General features: G+C 34.0%; 1 long non-coding RNA gene across 3 annotated transcripts; it reads right to left on the reverse strand.

Annotated features, from left to right (window-relative positions):
- Nucleotides 1–12,113: 12,113 nt before the first annotated feature.
- LOC121981755 lies at nucleotides 12,114–17,536 on the reverse strand. 3 transcript variants are annotated; one of them, XR_006111923.1, is made up of 10 exons: nucleotides 15,534–17,536; nucleotides 14,745–14,820; nucleotides 14,548–14,609; nucleotides 14,374–14,477; nucleotides 14,213–14,294; nucleotides 14,074–14,133; nucleotides 13,406–13,488; nucleotides 13,226–13,303; nucleotides 12,441–12,607; nucleotides 12,114–12,195 (listed from the first exon to the last, which is right to left on the reverse strand). It is a non-coding gene; the product is annotated as an uncharacterized LOC121981755 (long non-coding RNA). The 3 variants fall into 3 exon arrangements; XR_006111921.1 differs by having other exon boundaries at nucleotides 12,441–13,139; XR_006111922.1 differs by lacking the exon at nucleotides 14,074–14,133 and having other exon boundaries at nucleotides 12,441–13,139.
- Nucleotides 17,537–18,272: the final 736 nt, after the last annotated feature.

Consider the following 18,272-nt stretch of genomic DNA (forward strand, 5'->3'; position numbering starts at 1 on the left):
GATCATTGGCTGCTTGATTAAGCACATGGGTCACAACAACTCCAAATATCATTACATTGAGGTGACGGTTAGTCTTCCTTATGAGACCTCACATTAATATGATATAACTTCAGAGATAATTGGGCCTTCTGGGTTTAGAAACCAAAGCTAATAAAAGCACGCCCCACATTTAAGAGACATGAGAACAATCAAGGCACACATCAATCTTGTTAAAAGTCGTGCTAGGATTTACCCTTAGTTACGTGTCCAACTAATCATGATAAAGAAGGATGTCTGGCCACATGATATTGGTATAGTCAGTCAGACTTTCGTCTCTTTTGATTAGACTTAAAGGAGAGATTAGTGATATGAGAGGGAATCAAGAGGTGCCACTTGGCCTGAGGGGTCAATAGTCTAGTCAAAATGATGGTCAAAAGTCAAGCAATTGTGCTATGATCATTGCCAACTCGAGGCCCGACTCCTACTACTCCTGATTCCAGACTTCCTCCACGGATGCTCGGATCCAATCCAGACTCGACTTCCACCCTCGACTGACCTAAAATGACCCCAGTTGTTAGAAATTAAAGCGAGGAACTGTTATTCATTAAAGACATGGACAACATAGTTGTCATTGTGAGAAAATAGAAAACGCAGACATTCACCCCGAAATAAAAAGCGCATAAATAATCATTTATGCCAAGAGACGTGGGCACAATCGTGAGAAATTAGGAATAGGGGGAGAATGTGAAGAAGGGACACAATCCTATAAAAGTTAGTCTGTCCTCATGAGAAAATGTACGTGCACATAACACGTACCTCAAATCCTAATTCCCCTATGCATCTTCAACTTCTCCTTCTTCGAAGACTTGAGCGTCGGAGTGGCTACGCTGAATAACCCTTTGACGATCATTTTAACCTTCTCTTTTGGACGTATTTCTCATCTCAGGCTTCTTGGAAAAGCTTCACGAAATCATGTGGCTAGGTGATTACCCAGATAAGGAACCTCAATGTTCAATCATCGACGAGTTGACTATCGGTGTTCTCAGGAAAGATCAATCATCATTGCTTTGGTGTTGTTTTGGTCAAAATATTATCTCACCTTGGTATTATTTTTTATTAAAACATCACCACATTTGTGTTGTAAAAATAGAATATCAAGAGATTTGATATAATAGATTTCTTTCATTCTCCTTCTCACCGTGCGAAAAAAATTGATTCATGAGCATCATCTATTTATATCGATTTAGAAAAATTATTTTAAAAATTATATAAATAAATTAAGGAGATTATTTGGAGTAAGCAATATTAATTTGGTATAAATTATTTTTTAAGATAGTAGGACTCTTTGAGAAAATTATTAAGTTTGTATTTTATTTTTATTAATTTTATTTTACTTTTTATTGTTTTCTTATAATCAGATATTAAATAATAAAAAATTTTAAATTTTTTTTTATTAATCTTCTTTGGTATTTTATAAATTTTTGATTATATATATATAATGACATAATTAAAAAAAAATTATCAATGACTTTTTTATATGAAATTTTGTTACAAAATAATTAAGTTTTTATTTATTTTTTAATTAATTCAATTCAATATTTGAGTTTGATTTAGTAGGAAATTGTCTTCTCTATGCAAACTTAAATGTTTGCATTTAGTCCCCATGTCAATATAAATTTGTTTTCGATATCTGAGTAAACCAGTTTATTTATTTCAGCTACCTAACCTTGGCGAAATTATCATATTGCCTTTGTTTGCATTTAAAATGTACAACTGCTCCTTTCTCTTCTTATGTTTGATGCATCACCTTGCAACTCCAAATCTTGACAATGCACTCCTCTTCCGTGACTCTAAAACTCGACGACAAACTCCTCGACTTCGTCCCTAAACCATTTTCATCGACGTTGAAGGCAAAAATCAGAGAGGAGGCAGAACCCGACTAAACCATCTTAAACCCTTGAATCATCGGTAAGTAAAATTTATGTGCCCTAGATTTTGACTAATTTATTATTCCTTTGTGAAAAATTGAAGCTTTAGTTTATGGGTGTTTTCGATTTTGTGAGGTTGAGGTTCAATGAAATTAGGTTTAGATGTCTGCATTGCAATTTTATGAATGAGTTTGTATTGCATCTTCTTCAATTCAAGGAATGTGAGATATGTGTAAATTTTGTAGTGATTATCAATAAACTGAGTAATGTACTCAATTTAAGTACTTTGATACTCAAAATATATAGGGTTGTACTTTAGGATATGAATGAGTAAATTATTATAATAATTGATGTTGTCCATTCTACTAGCTTGAATAAAATTAGTTTTGATTTTTGAATTGCATTTTATAATATGTTAGTTTTGGGTATTGATTATCAATAAACTGAATAATATACTTCATTTATGCGCTTTCATGCCCAAAATGTCTAGGGTTTATACTTTAAGGCATGAATGGAAAATAGTTTAAATTTTTATTGTTGTTCAATCTACTAGCTAGAATAAAATTAATTTTGATGTTCTAATTGTAATTTTATGACTGCGTTTGTGTTTTATCTTTTTCAATTAAAGAATTGAAACATATATATTACTTTTGTGTATTTATTAATAAAAACCAAATAATATATTTAATTTAATCTCTTTGATACTCGTATTTTTCATGATTTGTACTTTATGTTATGAATTATAAATTGTTCTTGTTATTTGAGTGGGATTGATTTTGGCAGTTTGAATACAAATGGGTTCTGGATTGTTCTAATTGTAACCTATTTAATGAATGCGTTTGTATTTTATCTTCTTCAATTGAATGATTGAATGAGATATGTGGTTGTTGTGTAGTGATTATCAATAAACTGAATAATATACTCAATTGAAGCGCTTTGATGTCAATATTTTCCATGTATTATAGTTTATGATATGAATTGTTAAGTAATTTATTTTTATGCAGAAATGGAAAAGAAAACTAGTGCTGTAAAATTAAAGAAGGTTAAGGGGAAATATGTGGAGAAGAGCAAGAACAAAAGCAACAAACAATTATGTTCATATTGTTCACCAACATATTTCAAAGCTGTGTTTGATGAAGTGTTACCTAATTTGGGTAATAAGCAAAAAGAGAGGATCAAAAGCACTTCACTTGCTCCATGTCTTAAGATTCCTGAGATACCAATTAGTAGTATAAGAATAGATTTAGTATTAAATAGACTCCATAAGTCTTCGCATTCTTTCTTGTTTGGTGGCAACATTATAGTTCCATTCACATCGACCGAGTTTTGCATCATCTTTAGTGTGGCCCATGTGGGGCAACCAATTGATTTGGATGTCAGCATGGAGTCCAAATTTATGGCTCAATTATTTGAAGAAAAAGTCGACAACATAAATAAGACTACAATTCATGATAAAATACTTGTATTACCTGGATTATAGAAGGATTCTGAAGTGGATGATTTTGTTAAGTTGTTTATTTGTCTTCTATTTAACTGTGTTATTTTTCTTATTGGTAACTATTGTTGGCGCGGTTAGCACTAATGGTCTAACTCAAGTTTTGATAAATGACAAAATATGTTAAGTTAGTTTTGTTGTTATCTAATACTCTGACCGAGTGTGTGCAGGAGAAGCCCAGACAGGTCGACGGGCTGATCGGACGTTTGGCACGAAGTCCAGTTAGGTCGACGGGCTGACCGGATAGCTGGCACGAAGTCCATACGGGTCGAAGGGATGACCGGACGTCTGGCAGGTAAGTGAAGGTAAGTCACTGGAGGGGAGTGACTGTGAGGACGCGTTCCCGGGAAGGGAACATTAGGCGTTGATCTGACTTTGACGCATTTCGGATATCTAAGTCGAGATTGTGACTAGATTCCAGTCTCGAGGAGACGGAATCTAGCTAATGCTCTGCTTGTTAACTTTAAACTGTGCTAACACTTTCTTTGCAGGATAATGTTATTTGCATTTTGCCTCGGACTAACTCTTTCATGCAGGAGAAGGACTTTCTAGAGAAGAGTGGTCCGGGCGCCCAGAATGCAAAGTTTATTCCCCAACGAGCCTCGTCACGTGGAGCATCCTGGTTGGTCAGCTACGTCATATTTAGGGCGCCCTGAAGGTTCCAGGCGCCCCAAACCTCCTATATAAGGAGGGTAAAGGCTGAAGCTCAACATAACAACGAAAGATATACTCCTTTGTGCTCCTATGATGCTGCGAAGGCCCTCCGACAAGTTCTACTTTTCTGTTTCTTTTTAATTATTGTTGGTTTTCCGTTTCTAATTAATTCTTGTACTTCAATTCTGTAATTACCTTTCGAATAATTAGTGATTGACCATCAAAAGCACCCTTGTGTGTGAGTCTTGGAGTAGGAGTCGATAAAGGCTCCGAACCAAGTAAAAAATGACCTTTGTTAGCATTGCTTTACGCCTTTGTCTTTACTTTTCCGTTGTGCGCTCTACGATTTTTTTAATCGCTATTCCCCCCCCCCCCCCCCCCCCCCCCTAGCGAAACTCTTCGATCCAACAATTATTCCACTCCTCGATTTATTATGTCCTACATTGATAACCTAACAAGGTTCTTTGATTACTTGTGGAGAGATGTAGCATACATATTTTTGTGTCATCAACTTATTTTACATACCGTCGGTAATGACAATAGGCTGAAAGGAAGTAAAAAGTATGTAGATGGTTGTACTATTGGTCTAATGGTGAGTTTTAAATTTTTGAAGTGTGCTTGTGATATATTTCATATTATTGTAATAATATCTTTGTGTATTCATACCTGGTTATATGAAAGAATACCTTCATTTGGGTATGCATGGTCTTTATGATGTTTTTCCTAGTTGTTTCGTTGGGAATAGAGTAAGATTTCCATCCAATGTGATATAGTTGAGAGATTATTTACCGACATTGATTTCAGCAGGGTAAGTTGCTATGTTTTTAGTATATTTTTTCTAAATATGATTGTAGAAGTGATATTTTGTTTATAATTATGAAAAGGTGTTAGATATAGTACCATTTCTGGATGAGGAGATTATGTTAAGCGGCAAACAAAGAAGTTATTTGGTAAATATAGAAATAATAAAATTATTTATGTTAAATAATAATGATAAGATATTTTTTTGACTACATTACTCTTATTTTAATGGTAAAAATATTGTGTGAGATATCATGGATTAGATAATAAGAAGATGATGACTAAACTAAGTAGTGAAGAAAAGAGTAATGATGATATGAAGGCAGAACCAGTTAGTGAAAAAATAGGTAGTGAGAAAGAAGATTTTAATTTTGAAGAGAGCAAGAATGTTGAAGTCGAAGTTAGTGGTGAGACTGAACTTGCCGGGTTATTTGAGTTGAATGTAGAAGTGAATGAAGATCTAACTCTTAACTTGGATGATAATGTTGATTTGATGGTAAAAGATGTTATTTCTCAATTGAATAAAGAAAACACTGATTGGTAGGATCTGATGGTGATGGATTGGAAGTAGAAAAAAATAGTGGTTCAAGTGAAGAGCATGCTTTGGTAATGACATTGCTACTTCAAAAACAGTGAAGATCAATTTTTTTTTTCAAACTTCTATTGTGGATACTGTTAGGAATAGGGTTGATCGTGTGGCAAAAAAAGACGTCAATGTTTGTGACTCCCCCTAGCTCAACACCAAAGCGCAGGAGGAAGAGAATAAAATAGGTAGATGGAGCATAATCTAAAATAGTTATTTTGAAGTTTAATAGTTTTTGTATGTTATTATATATTGTTGCTAAACATGTATGGATTTTAACTTATATTTCTAAATATGTTGCCACATAGATAAAATCCATCATAGATGTTGAAAAAGATGGCAAGAGTCCTACCAAGAATAAAATGGAGATATATAAAGAGAGAGGTGATTTTTGTGGCCATGAATAAGGATCAGAAGAAGAGAGAAAGGTGTTGACAGAATTTCTATCTAGTGATGAATTGGAGTAAGTTTAATTTGAATATGTTAAATTTTGTCTTAACACTTCTTTCTCAATATCTGTAATGGAAATAATTTTCTCTCCATCTAGTGTTGTCATTTGGCAAGATGACTTTCTGAGCTTAACTAGACCTATATTCTATCCTTTTTTGTTTGGTAAGCCTATCGATAGTCAAATCATAAACGTTTACATGAGGTTTATTAAAAAAAACAAAGTCCGGCTTATGAATTTGAGATATATTGTATGGATACTACACAATTAATATTTGATTGTACTTCTTATTAGATTAAGATGGATTAAGATAACATTTGTACTCTTGTTTTAAATATCTAGCAAGAAGTGTTGTTACATTTGGAGGTATATGACAAATATTGGCAGTTACAGAACACAGAATATGAACCTTTTGTTGCCAGGTTGACATCGACCATCTGGGGAAGACTGTAGGATCTAAATAAAGATATATTTACAAGATGCAGATATATAATTTTTCTGATTAATGATAGGTGACATTGGTATCTGTTAGTTTTTGAAGTATCTGAAGAAATTTAAATTATAGAATTCAAACCAAGATTCTTTTCAGCTGGGATAGCCAGAGTATATGTGAATTTGACAATATTCTACTCTAATAAGCCTTAAGATCGAGTATTAAAGCATTCCCTATTTCGTAGGCACGATTTTTAGCTGGTTGCATTGCTCATCTTTTAGGTTTTGCCATAGGCAATCAGGAGGTGATCAAAGCAGATTGTCGTCATCAAGGTGTTACTCTTGATTATGGTATATATGCCTGCATGTAGGTCGAGTGTCTATCCCGTGACACTGATGATTTCTAGATGTTTGCCAATGACGTGAAGAGGAATAATTATCGGACACGTGTTGCATCAACGATATTATCAGATGATAATGGATTGTTGAAAAATAATATTTGGCTAATTTTTCTTGTCCTCTGGGTTGTTTTTGGAAAAATAGATCTGCTGATGGCTAATTTTTCTCGTACTATTGGTTTTTATGCTATAATGATGGCAGACATATGATTTTTATTCTATAGAAATTATGTTGAGTGATGACAACCCGAGCACACAATTTGTAGGTACAAAAGGTCAAAATTTAGGTATACCTCCTCCAAAATTTAGGATAATTTATACTAAAACCTAGTATTTTTTGTAGCCAATTTAGCACTATCTACAATAGGTCAATCAATAACCTGGGCACTATTGCTCGAAATATTTTTAAAAGACATCATTGATCATAATGACACATAATGGTCACTGATGACACTATTAATTAGATACGAAATATCAGTAAAAAAGCCCAAGGTATATTTTCTTCTAAATTTAGTATAATTATAACTAAATCTAGTATAATTTCTATTAAAATGAGCACTATCTACAATAGGACTATCAAAACTTGTTAGAATCATGTGACAAAATATACGTACAAAAGGTCCAAAATCAGGTATACTTTCCTCTAAATTCAGCACAATATTTACTAAATCTAGTAGAATTCCTATCAAAATGAGCACTATTTATAATAGGATTATCAAAACTTGTTAGAGCCTTGTGACAAAATATAGGTACAAAAAGTTCAAAATTAGGTATATTTTCCTCTAAATCCAACACAATGTTTACTAAATTTAGTATAATTTATATTAAAATGAGCACTATCTATAATAGAACTATCAAAACTTGTTAGAGTCATGTGACAAAATATAGGTAGAAAAAAAAAATCCAAAATCAAGTATACTTCCCTCTAAATCCAACACAATGTTTACTAAATATAGTATAATTCCTATCAAAATGAGCACTATCTATAATATGACTCAAAACTTGTTAGAGTTATGTGAAAAAATATAAGTACAAAAAGTCCCAAATTAGATATACTTCTCTTTAAATCCAACACAATGTTTACTAAATCTAGTATAATTCCTATAAAAATGAGCACTATCTATAATAGGACTATCAAAATTTGTTAGAGCCATGTGACAAAATATAGGTAAAAAAAAAAAATCCAAAATTAGATATAGTTCCCTCTAAATCGAGCATAATCTTTACTAAATCTATTATAATTTTTATCAAAATGAGCACTTTCTACAATAGAACTATCAAAACTTGTTAAAACTATGTGATAAAATATAGGTACAAAAAGTCTAAACTTCGGTATACTTTTCTTTAATACAATATAATGTTTACTAAATCTAGTATAATTTCTATCAAAATAAGCACTATTTACAATAGGATTATCATAACTTGTTAGAGCCAATTTCTATCAAAATGAGCACTATATACTACTTGTTTTTGGTAGAAATTCATGTATAAATCCACTTTATTAGTATAAGGTATGTATAAATCCACAAAATATCCAAATTCATGTATAAATGTAGTATTAACATAAATAAGGATAAACTAATATGAGAGTCAATACTTCATAAGTTGAAAAGAAAAATGTATGTGATATTCCCATGATGTGATATACACCCATAACTAAATTCTAGAAGAGGTTAATGTTTGTGAGTTGTTTTAGTCATATCACGTTGTATACATACTTGATCATATAATGTGGATTAGAGTCAATGATACCATTGCTCCATTTTATTAGGTACAAAATTTTCAAAATTAAGTATAATTGTATGTTAATTTGGTATAATTAAATGTCCAAATTTATATGTCATTGGTCATATAAATATAGTTTAATTAGGTATAAAAAGTCTAAAAGAAAGTATAATTCCACCTTAATTAATTTAGTACAATTTAAACAAAATCAAGTACATTTTCTATCCAATTGATAACTATCTACAATAGATTGATTAATCATCAATATGTACAAATTAGGTACAGTTAATTAGGTACAAATTATCCTAAATAAAGTATAAATATAGTTTAATTGCATATAAATATAGTTTAATTGAGTATAATTATACAAGATTTGAATATCCAGGTACAAAGCCCCGTCATCTGAAATATGTTTCTACCACACTGTTAAAATAAAATACTTAACATATGTTGTGCATGTGATCCTTAGGTGTGCGGGTAAAAAATCTTAAAAGTCGAAGCAAAGGCGGTAAAACCCTACCAAACTCTAATAATCTCTCATCTCCCACCCAACTCCCTAAAATCGATCATGTCCCTCCCAACTCCCTCTTGCAAACTTCGATCTGTATACTAAAATCAGCGACGACACAAATAGAGGTGGCGACAACAAGATAGGCGGCGACGACAAGAGAGATTTGAGTGCTAAAATGGTGAGCCCTAAGATTTTATTTCAACATATTGATTTAGAAGGGATTTATGGTTGAAATGTTTGTTTATTTCAAATTAATATAGGGAAAAATGTATGCTTTTTTTTATGGAAGGAACCCTGGTGTTTATGAGAATTGGGAAGAAAGTCATGCTTAAGTTAACAAATATAGCAGCGCGTTGCGCAAATCGTATCTGAGTAAAGAGGAAGCATTGACAACTTTTAATTCATACAAGGAGAGACAACATGCTTCCTTCACCCCTAATTCAAAAAAAGGTTCGAGCTTAGCTTTGGCGTCAACTTAAACTACCTCTTAAAGTTCTTGTAAAAAAAGAAGCAAACTGAAGAACTATCAAAGTTAATCAATATTCAGCTAGAGTTAGCTGATGAATATCATCAAAATGCATCTAAAATCGCTGACATGTATGAAGAGTTAATAAATAAATTGGATTCTCTGTATGTTAGTAATTAATTAATAGACTTGTTTAAGTTGGATGAATGTATCTCTTATAAAAAAAAAGTTGGATGAATGTACTCGTAACTTTTTTCTTGTTCCTTTCTTGCTTGTGGGAGCTAAATATAATCATCTCATTTACTTTTGGAGATTTTGTCATATTTAATAAGCTCATTTAAAATTCATTATAAAAAAAATTAGCATAATTGACTCCAATTTAGGTATATATTTACATGATGTCAGTACAATTTGTTAACTATTGGGTATATTTGGACGAAAGTTAGACACTCTTGTGGCACCCCACTAAAAATACTACTTGATTCGGTATAATATATCCAAATTCAAGTTGATCAAGGGATTGTGATTGTTAATACCAAATATACCTATAATATCATATTTCAGTTAATTGGTCATCATCATCATATATCTAATTTCTCAATATTTGTACTCATCCTTGCACATCATATACCCAATTTATCAATGTTTGTACTCAAGTTTCTATCGAAATTGGACATGATCATTCATAATCCCATCACTTGAACCAAAGTATACAAAATAGCACATATCAAACATCAAAACACAAACACATATTATTCATGTTCCTAACATCGTCGACAAATACAGTAGTAATTATTACATGATACAAAGTCAACATAAATCATAAACACAACTCATACATGTTTACATATAAAACCATAATAGATCATAATATACTACATAAACAAACAAACCAAGTCTTGGACAAGGTTTTCAAAAATTGAACCATCATACAATGCGTAAATCACCAATGCTACTACTCGGTGTAGGCCTTATAGTATGTAAGACCATACTTGATTCCCCTTTTAGCAATCTCTTTTTCCTGCGGAAGTGTAAAAAAAACATATTAGTCAGGCTACCCACAAATAAACTAAGTGTTATATATTTACTAACAAATGACGAACACTACAACAAAAACCTTCATAGACATCGGTTTTCCACCGGTGTCTATTTCATTTTCGACCGATGTCTATGAAGCCGATGTTAAAAGTCTGCCATTTTAGACATCGGGTAAAAACCGGTGTAGTATCACTTAACGACACCGGTCTTCGAATCGGTTATTAACCGGTGCAGTATCACTTAACGACACCGTTTCATCAACGGTGTAAAACCGATGTAATATTGTATGTTAATAACACCAGTTTTGGCAGCGGTAAATGACCGATGTAATATTAGTTAATAACACCGGTTTTGCAGCGGTGGAAAACCGATGTAATATGTATATTTTTTAACAGCACAAATTTGATTTCCAAAACAATGAAAAACCGATAATAACAAAAAGAAATACACAAATATTCACAAATTATACAAATATTCTTCATTCAATAATATCCATAAAATACACAAATATTCACAAATTATATAAATAATCTTCTTACAACAATATCCATAAAATACCCAAACATTTTTTTTTACATCAAAAGCTAGCTAATAGATATCAAAATCAAGGTAGAACATTGTTTTAACACATCAAGGTAGAACCGCACTTCAAATGTAATCTAGCATGCATTCAGTCCACTCGAACCGCACTTCATCAATTTCAACTCTGAAGTACTTGAGATTTGTAAACTGTAAAAACACATAAATCCACCATATGTCAAATAACTAAAACAAATGTGTACATGTATCAAATAAAATAGAATACTGAGTTTTTAAAAGCTACTGTGGAAGATAACGAATATAACATAGAATCTAAAACTTTCATATATGACACTTAGTATATGCTGCTTAGAATATAACATAGATAATTTGCTCCTTCTAATTCAAGTGTACAGATTGATAAGAACCGACAGCATCATACAACAACTTACTAGGCATGATAATGGTTGAACAAAGAAATATGACTACACAACAAATCCAGTGAAGGAAGCATAGAAGAACAAAGCTACCTCTGATGAAGAGATATACTATTTATTGTATTACCTTTGATGTCATCTTGGTATCCTGAATATCCTGCACTAAGCCCCCTATTTTCTGTGATTTCTGCTACCAACCACAGCAGTAAGGAATGCAGCAAGAAGGCAGCTGGCTCCTTAGTTCAGCACCCAAAACAGCAAGTTAGAGCTTCCTTTTGGATCCATTCAATCCTCTAGTAAGTAGAAACTATTTTCCCTTTGGTTTATGATGGATTTGGAGTGTCTTGACCTAAGATATAATCCTCTTGTAGCCCTCTATATTAAAGGCCAGCATACATGGAAAATTCAGCATGTTCTTCTGAAGTCATAATAGGGTAGGTAAACTTTACTTGTAGTTTTTATTCATTTGCTTCATGTAGGAGTAGATTCTAGTAAATTCCCACACATTTAATGTTTAATGACAGGATGACAGGATGCATTTTGAATTTAAGTAATAGCAATAAAGTTAAACTAGATAACTTGGACAACGTATGATTTGAACACATCAGAAACAATTCAAAGAAATGTCAATCAATCAAAAAAAATTAAAGAAATCAGTCACAGGACAACATCGAGATTGAGGCAAAATGATTAGCTTGCCTTTTGTGCTTCAATCAAGGTGCGACCAAATCGAGGAGGAGCAGGCCTCTTAGTTAGTCTTTTTACATCTACCTCTGCTCCCCTGTTAGAGTGTAAAGAAATGCAACAAGGAGAATAAGAATCAGATAAAAGATAAAGAATGTATTAGGAAAAGTGCAAACATTGTGTCTACAAACTCCCTAATATTCTGAACATTTAAATGTTCCTCTCTTCAAGAAGAAAAGTACATGGATATATTACTGGATGGAAAGCCCTAACAAATATTTTCACCATTTCATATTTAGGTATTTCTGCCAGACTTCACAACACGACCCCGGTAGATCATACCTGTTTACTATAAAATAAACAGAGTCTGGCTTTGCTTGGATAACTGTTTTGGTAAAACCCAGCTTATCAACAAGCCACAACTCATCCCCAAAGAAGCTGCTTGTGTACAATACTTGGTCTCCAACCCTAAGTCCTGCCTTTGCTGCAATTCCACTAGAATCTACTGCCTAGAAAATAATCAATCATGGTACATTAGTCAACCAAAAAAGATTAACCAAATGCCTATCGATATTATATCACTTGATTGGCGTTCTGTTTTATTATGTAGCATTAGAAGTGACAATAGTCTTGAATAGAATTCAATGCAAAAATAAGATTAACATATCATCATGATGAAAATGAGAGCATTATGGTAACGTCAAGCTACTGGCTAACTTTACCTAGAAATGAAATCTATGCGAGAAACATATACAAAATTTAAACAGAAACAATCAGGGTGAAAAAAAGACATCCACTCTGCATCTTGTCGATGGAGCCGGAAGCCCCCCTCTCTTTGCAGTGTTGGTACTATTGTCTTTTATTTCAGGAACACATTTATTGAAGTGAGAACTATAAACCGATTAGCTGCTTGTGAGAATGCATGGTATTTTGAGTAACATAAAAAAACTGGTTAATAGATGTTAGTGAGTCATTTGGGATCAAAACTCTGAAACTTCTTGGACAAAAATCTGATCAACATCAAAGATACAATGTTGTCTCCTGATGAACAAATGCAAGGAATTAATCATACACTAACAAGTCAGTGTGAGCATGATTTAATAGTTCAATTAAAATAAAATCAGTACCTATTTGCTTGATCAGACGAACTGCTTGCTCCCTCACAAGGCGGGATATTAGATCATTTATCAAATGTTACTGCACATCTACAATACCATGAAAAAGATAACAAAGTGTGACTCAACATCAAAAAAGTTATAATCACATCTTGTGGAGTTTGAAAGTATAAAGATAAATTTAACATGGACCTGATGCATCGCAACATAAGCAAAACCTTTTTTAGGAAAACCCTGCAGCCAACAAATAATTCTGGCACTTCTTCAAAGGGTGCCTGCAAGTAGACACAGGTCAGTAGAAACTAAGGAAACATTGTTGTAGTAAAAAAGAGAGTTTAGACTAAAATAAGTAGATAAATGGTACCTTAAAAAAGAGTGTATCAGTTGCAAAAAACAATAAAAATTTGTCAAATTACTAGACATAACAGTAAAAGCTATAAATGATTGAGCAACTGGTATCTGTGTTACTTTCAAACAGAACAAAACAATTTATAATCAGTTCCCTGTAATTTGATAATAAGATAAATTGACAAAGATATATTGCATCACAAGAGTTTTAAGATGACTTATTGAAGTTCAATCTTGCCCATTACTAGTTACTAGTAGCATCACAAATGTAAATCTGGTAGGTAATGACATACCATTCAACGGTTGACCAGTAGAATGCGCAACTTGGTTCAATTTTTCCTTTACAGTTTGCAATGCAATAAAAAATATTTTCCTATAAGTACTAAAAGACATCCTAGATAAAACCATGGCCAAAGAACATGAGAAAAATGCATCTCGATAGAAAGAGATATCTAAAAATTTGTAGTATTGTAATATGACCAGAAATATGGTGCATAAATTTGCAGTCATACCTCGAATTCTGCATGACTAATAGCCTTATAGGGTAGCTGAAATTCAGACATGAGTGACCTCTACGAGCAATAGAACATAATTTTGGTAAATGAAATGAGATAAGAGCTCCAAACCTCATACAAGGTATCCAGAATATACCTATGACTCAGGGCTTTCTAGTCGGAATCGATAGCGGAAAAGAGAAGTCTCCATGGAAAGAAACCATTTCCTTAATTCATCCCTAGGAGGTGAAGGAGATAACACTCAGGAAAGATAGAGTGATATCAAAATAAAACATGACCATAAAAATCAAAACCTACATTCTACAATATGCAAGACGAAGAACGAAGTGTGAAATGATATCTTTGTTCATGACCTCTGATGGATCTTGATGCCTCATATGTGCCCTCCATAGTTCAGTTACCTAATTTTCCCAAAATAAAACATATATTTAAAAGTAAAATGAACGATCCAAACAAAATCACACGCAATACCAATCTCTCCATTTCTTCGGGCCTTTTTCCTCGAGGCAAACCATCTGAAATACCCTGTAGGACTTCATGAAAACAATCGAATATAAGTTACCAACAAAGCCAAAGAGATGCAGGATAGGGAAGTTGATCAAGGAAGGGGAGGTATACAACGAACCACAAACCCTAGAAATGGGGAAAGATGAAGTTTTGCAAGGTACCTCGGAGGCGATCTATGGCGTAGAGTTCAAAATCTTAATAATGGAGGACTTCGTCGAGTTCATCAAATACAAAATCCTAAGTAAACTTAATCTGTTAGAAAATGGAAGGCATAATAACCTTTTGAAACATTGGTAAACTCTAAACTCAAATTATCACTCTTCAAATATCAAACAATGTATATGTTAGTTTTTAACCTTGTCGTTCTCATATCCAATGCAGTGTGGTGACATCTCGTAGTGAAAGATAAAAAAAAAAACAAGTATATACGAGGTTTATGAGATTTATATTCCAAACCAAGTTTCTGTTGGAATTATTTCCAACTATGAATTTATTTTAATGTGCTTTGTGGTTGTCAAATGTCATCTTTAAGACAGAATTATCAATCAAATAACAAGTGGAACACATTTTAATTAAGGGCAAGGTTTGTTCTATTTCATTCAGATTTCCCCATGAGTGGTTTAGCATTTGAACCACAAGTACTCATAACATAGATATAGGTATGCAAGACTTTGTAATAAGTCTAAAACTCAAAATTCTACATAGCACGTTTCCAGGTTAAATCCAGAATTTATACCATGTAGCTTGGCACATTACTTCACTGATAATATCTAAAGCCCAATGTGGGACTTCCAGTCAAAAGCCTAGAGAACTTTAGATCCTTAAGGGAAAAAAAGTTCAAAACCATGCCAAGCTATTAACCTGTAAATCATTAGTGGAAGCTCTTGATTGTGCTCATTACTTTTGCTACAAGAAAGTAGGAAAGGAAAATGTACATTAGCTAATCTCACATGAATGATAGTATCATCACCAAAGTTGATCCTCCACTGGAGCATCTCAGACCACATATGAGTAGCTTTTTCAATATTGAACCCTCGTGCCTTTAAAAATCTAGAAATGATAAGTCAAAGGTTCAAAAGAAAATGTGTAGCATGATAAATCATAATCTTACACTAAAATTAGATGCATTTGATAGATCATTCTGACATCCTTAAGTGTGTTCAATCCTTGAGAAGCAATAAGAGTTGATGAGTAGGTGGTTAATAGATTCCAATGAAAAACCACATGTAATTAAGTCATGATCAATTGGTCTAGATGCTTTAAGGCCTGAGTGTGAACTTGTCCAAGTAGGATTAACCAACTATTGAGAGGAATGAAAAATTATATTATGTCACACAGTCCTCCTCCTCAAGCTATAATATAAATTGTATCTATATCCAGCTTATTATGTAAATTAAACAAGATCTCACAGAAGAAAAAGATAAAATGAACTGAGACATGATAACAATGAAAATGAAAATGCCAAAACTAGCACAACAACCTTGCATTGATGATTGGTTGAGGTTTATGGCGATCTTCTTCCTTTTACTTCCCTTCAAATTTAATGAATTGTGGATTTTGAAATTTGTGAGGATGAAATGATAATAGCCCTAGTGGGATAAGGTTTGGTTGTTGTTGTTGTTGTTGAGGATGAAATCATAACTTGTGAGATGTTGCCAAATGAAATAAATAAATCAGGATTCCAACATCTAAGACTTAATATTGAGAGAAAATGAGCAAATGTGGAGAGACAACGACAACAAATGGTTTTCATAGACTAAAAGGAGTTTATGATAATAACCAAGAACACAATCACACTTGGAACGAATCTGGCTTCAAATGTTGTGAGCTTACTTCGAACCATATTAAATTGATTTTGTTCCTTTTACTGTGATTGTGTTATTCAACCTTAAGAGATGAAGATCCCACAACATGGACATGTGGTGGAGGTAATTCTACATTTTTAAAGCACAAGATAATATCTACATGGTCTGAGACAATAAGTTGTAGCAAGTGGTGAACAGGTGGTATTAGAGGAATGTGATCCCTAAGTTACACAGAGCTCCCTGAACAGGTGGTGAACAAGTGGGGTATTACACAGAGCTCCCTGAACTCTCCCCTCCAAATGTGCAGAAGTTCCCTAAGTTATCCTTCAACTACTCAAAGCTTCTTGAGCTCTTCTCCGATTACTCAGCAAAGCCAAACAGACGCAGGATAGGGAAGTTGATCAAGGAAGGGGAGGTATACAACGAACCACAAACCCTAGAAATGGGAAAAGATGAGGTTTTGCAAGGTACCTCGGAGGCGATCTATGGCATAGAGTTCAAAATCTTCCATCCGGACCTCGAGGGAGTAGACAACGAACTACAAACCCTAGAAATGGGAAAAGATGAGGTTTTGCAAGGTACCTCGGAGGCAATCTATGGCGTAGAGTTCAAAATCTTCCAGCCAGACCTCGAGGGAGTATACAACGAACCACAAACCTTAGAAATGGGAAAAGATGAGGTTTTGCAAGGTACCTCGGAGGCGATCTATGCCGTAGAGTTCAAAATCTTCCAGCCGAACCTCGAGCGTAGGCGCGGAGCGGTAGAAAGAGAGTTTAGCCGACGTTGTCGAGGCGACAGCATGAGTCGATTCCCTGTGATCGAACAATCTCCATTCCCTACGTCTGTGAATGCTCCAGCAGCTGAGGACTCGGGGGTTATTCGTGTGAGGGTTTGGCCGGATTTGTGGGCAAGCTAGAAAAGGCAGAAAGCCGTGTGTTGAAATGAGGCTAAGAGATGGTTGAGAGAGATGAGGAAGGGGAAGAGGGAGATGAGGCTGAGAGAGATGGCTGGATGCCCAGCGGCGAGGAGGAAAGTGGTGGTGGAGTTGTGACGGTATACGGACGGCGCGATATAGGTTTAGGTTTGAAGGGAAGAATGAAATGTTGCAAATTTTGGTTAAGTATTGGTGGAAAAATTAAAATATTTTATTTTGGTTCATTAACATCGGGTTTTAAAAACCGCTGTTAAAACCGGTGTCTATTAACAAAAAAAAAGGCGCTCATAGACATCGCCTAAAAAACCGATGTCTATGAGCTAAAATCTGCGCTCATAGACACCGGTTTTTGGAAAAATCGGTGTAAAATACTCAAAGACATCGATTTTTGTTTAAAACCGTTGTTGTTCCACTGATGTCTATGAGGGTTTTTGTTGTAGTAGAATCAAATACTTAAACATCATTTTAATGAAATAATAACTAGTTTATAGCTTATTTGCAGCTGCATCTGATCCTGTCTGAGAAGCTGGACACGACGGAGATCTGGAAGAAGGAAACCCACCGTGCTGATGAAGAATGATGTCCACAGAATACCGATTCGAGAAATCCAAAGCGGATCGGGAAAAAATAGAGTCACCGGAGGTTTTCCTCGTACGAAGACCTGATGACGAAGAAGAACACCAACTCTGAAGAGAAGAAACCCATATCCGAAGCTTCCAAGACTTCCTGCGCACAAGAGACCAGCCAACACTTTCGTCAGTGACCTAAGACCGGGGTGGGAATCCTTGGCTAGGCCCTCCGACGCTCAAGTTAGTGATCTCTCTTAGTGTGGAAGAAAGAAGAAGGAGATGAACAGTAGTCGAAAATTAGGGTTCTCAAGATGCGTGATGATGTGAACTTACCTTGCCAACGGAGAGGATTCCTCTTTTTATACCACTTCATATAACCTC

Source organism: Zingiber officinale, chromosome 5A (genome assembly GCF_018446385.1).
Source record: "Zingiber officinale cultivar Zhangliang chromosome 5A, Zo_v1.1, whole genome shotgun sequence".
Classification (NCBI taxonomy): Eukaryota; Viridiplantae; Streptophyta; class Magnoliopsida; order Zingiberales; family Zingiberaceae; genus Zingiber; species Zingiber officinale.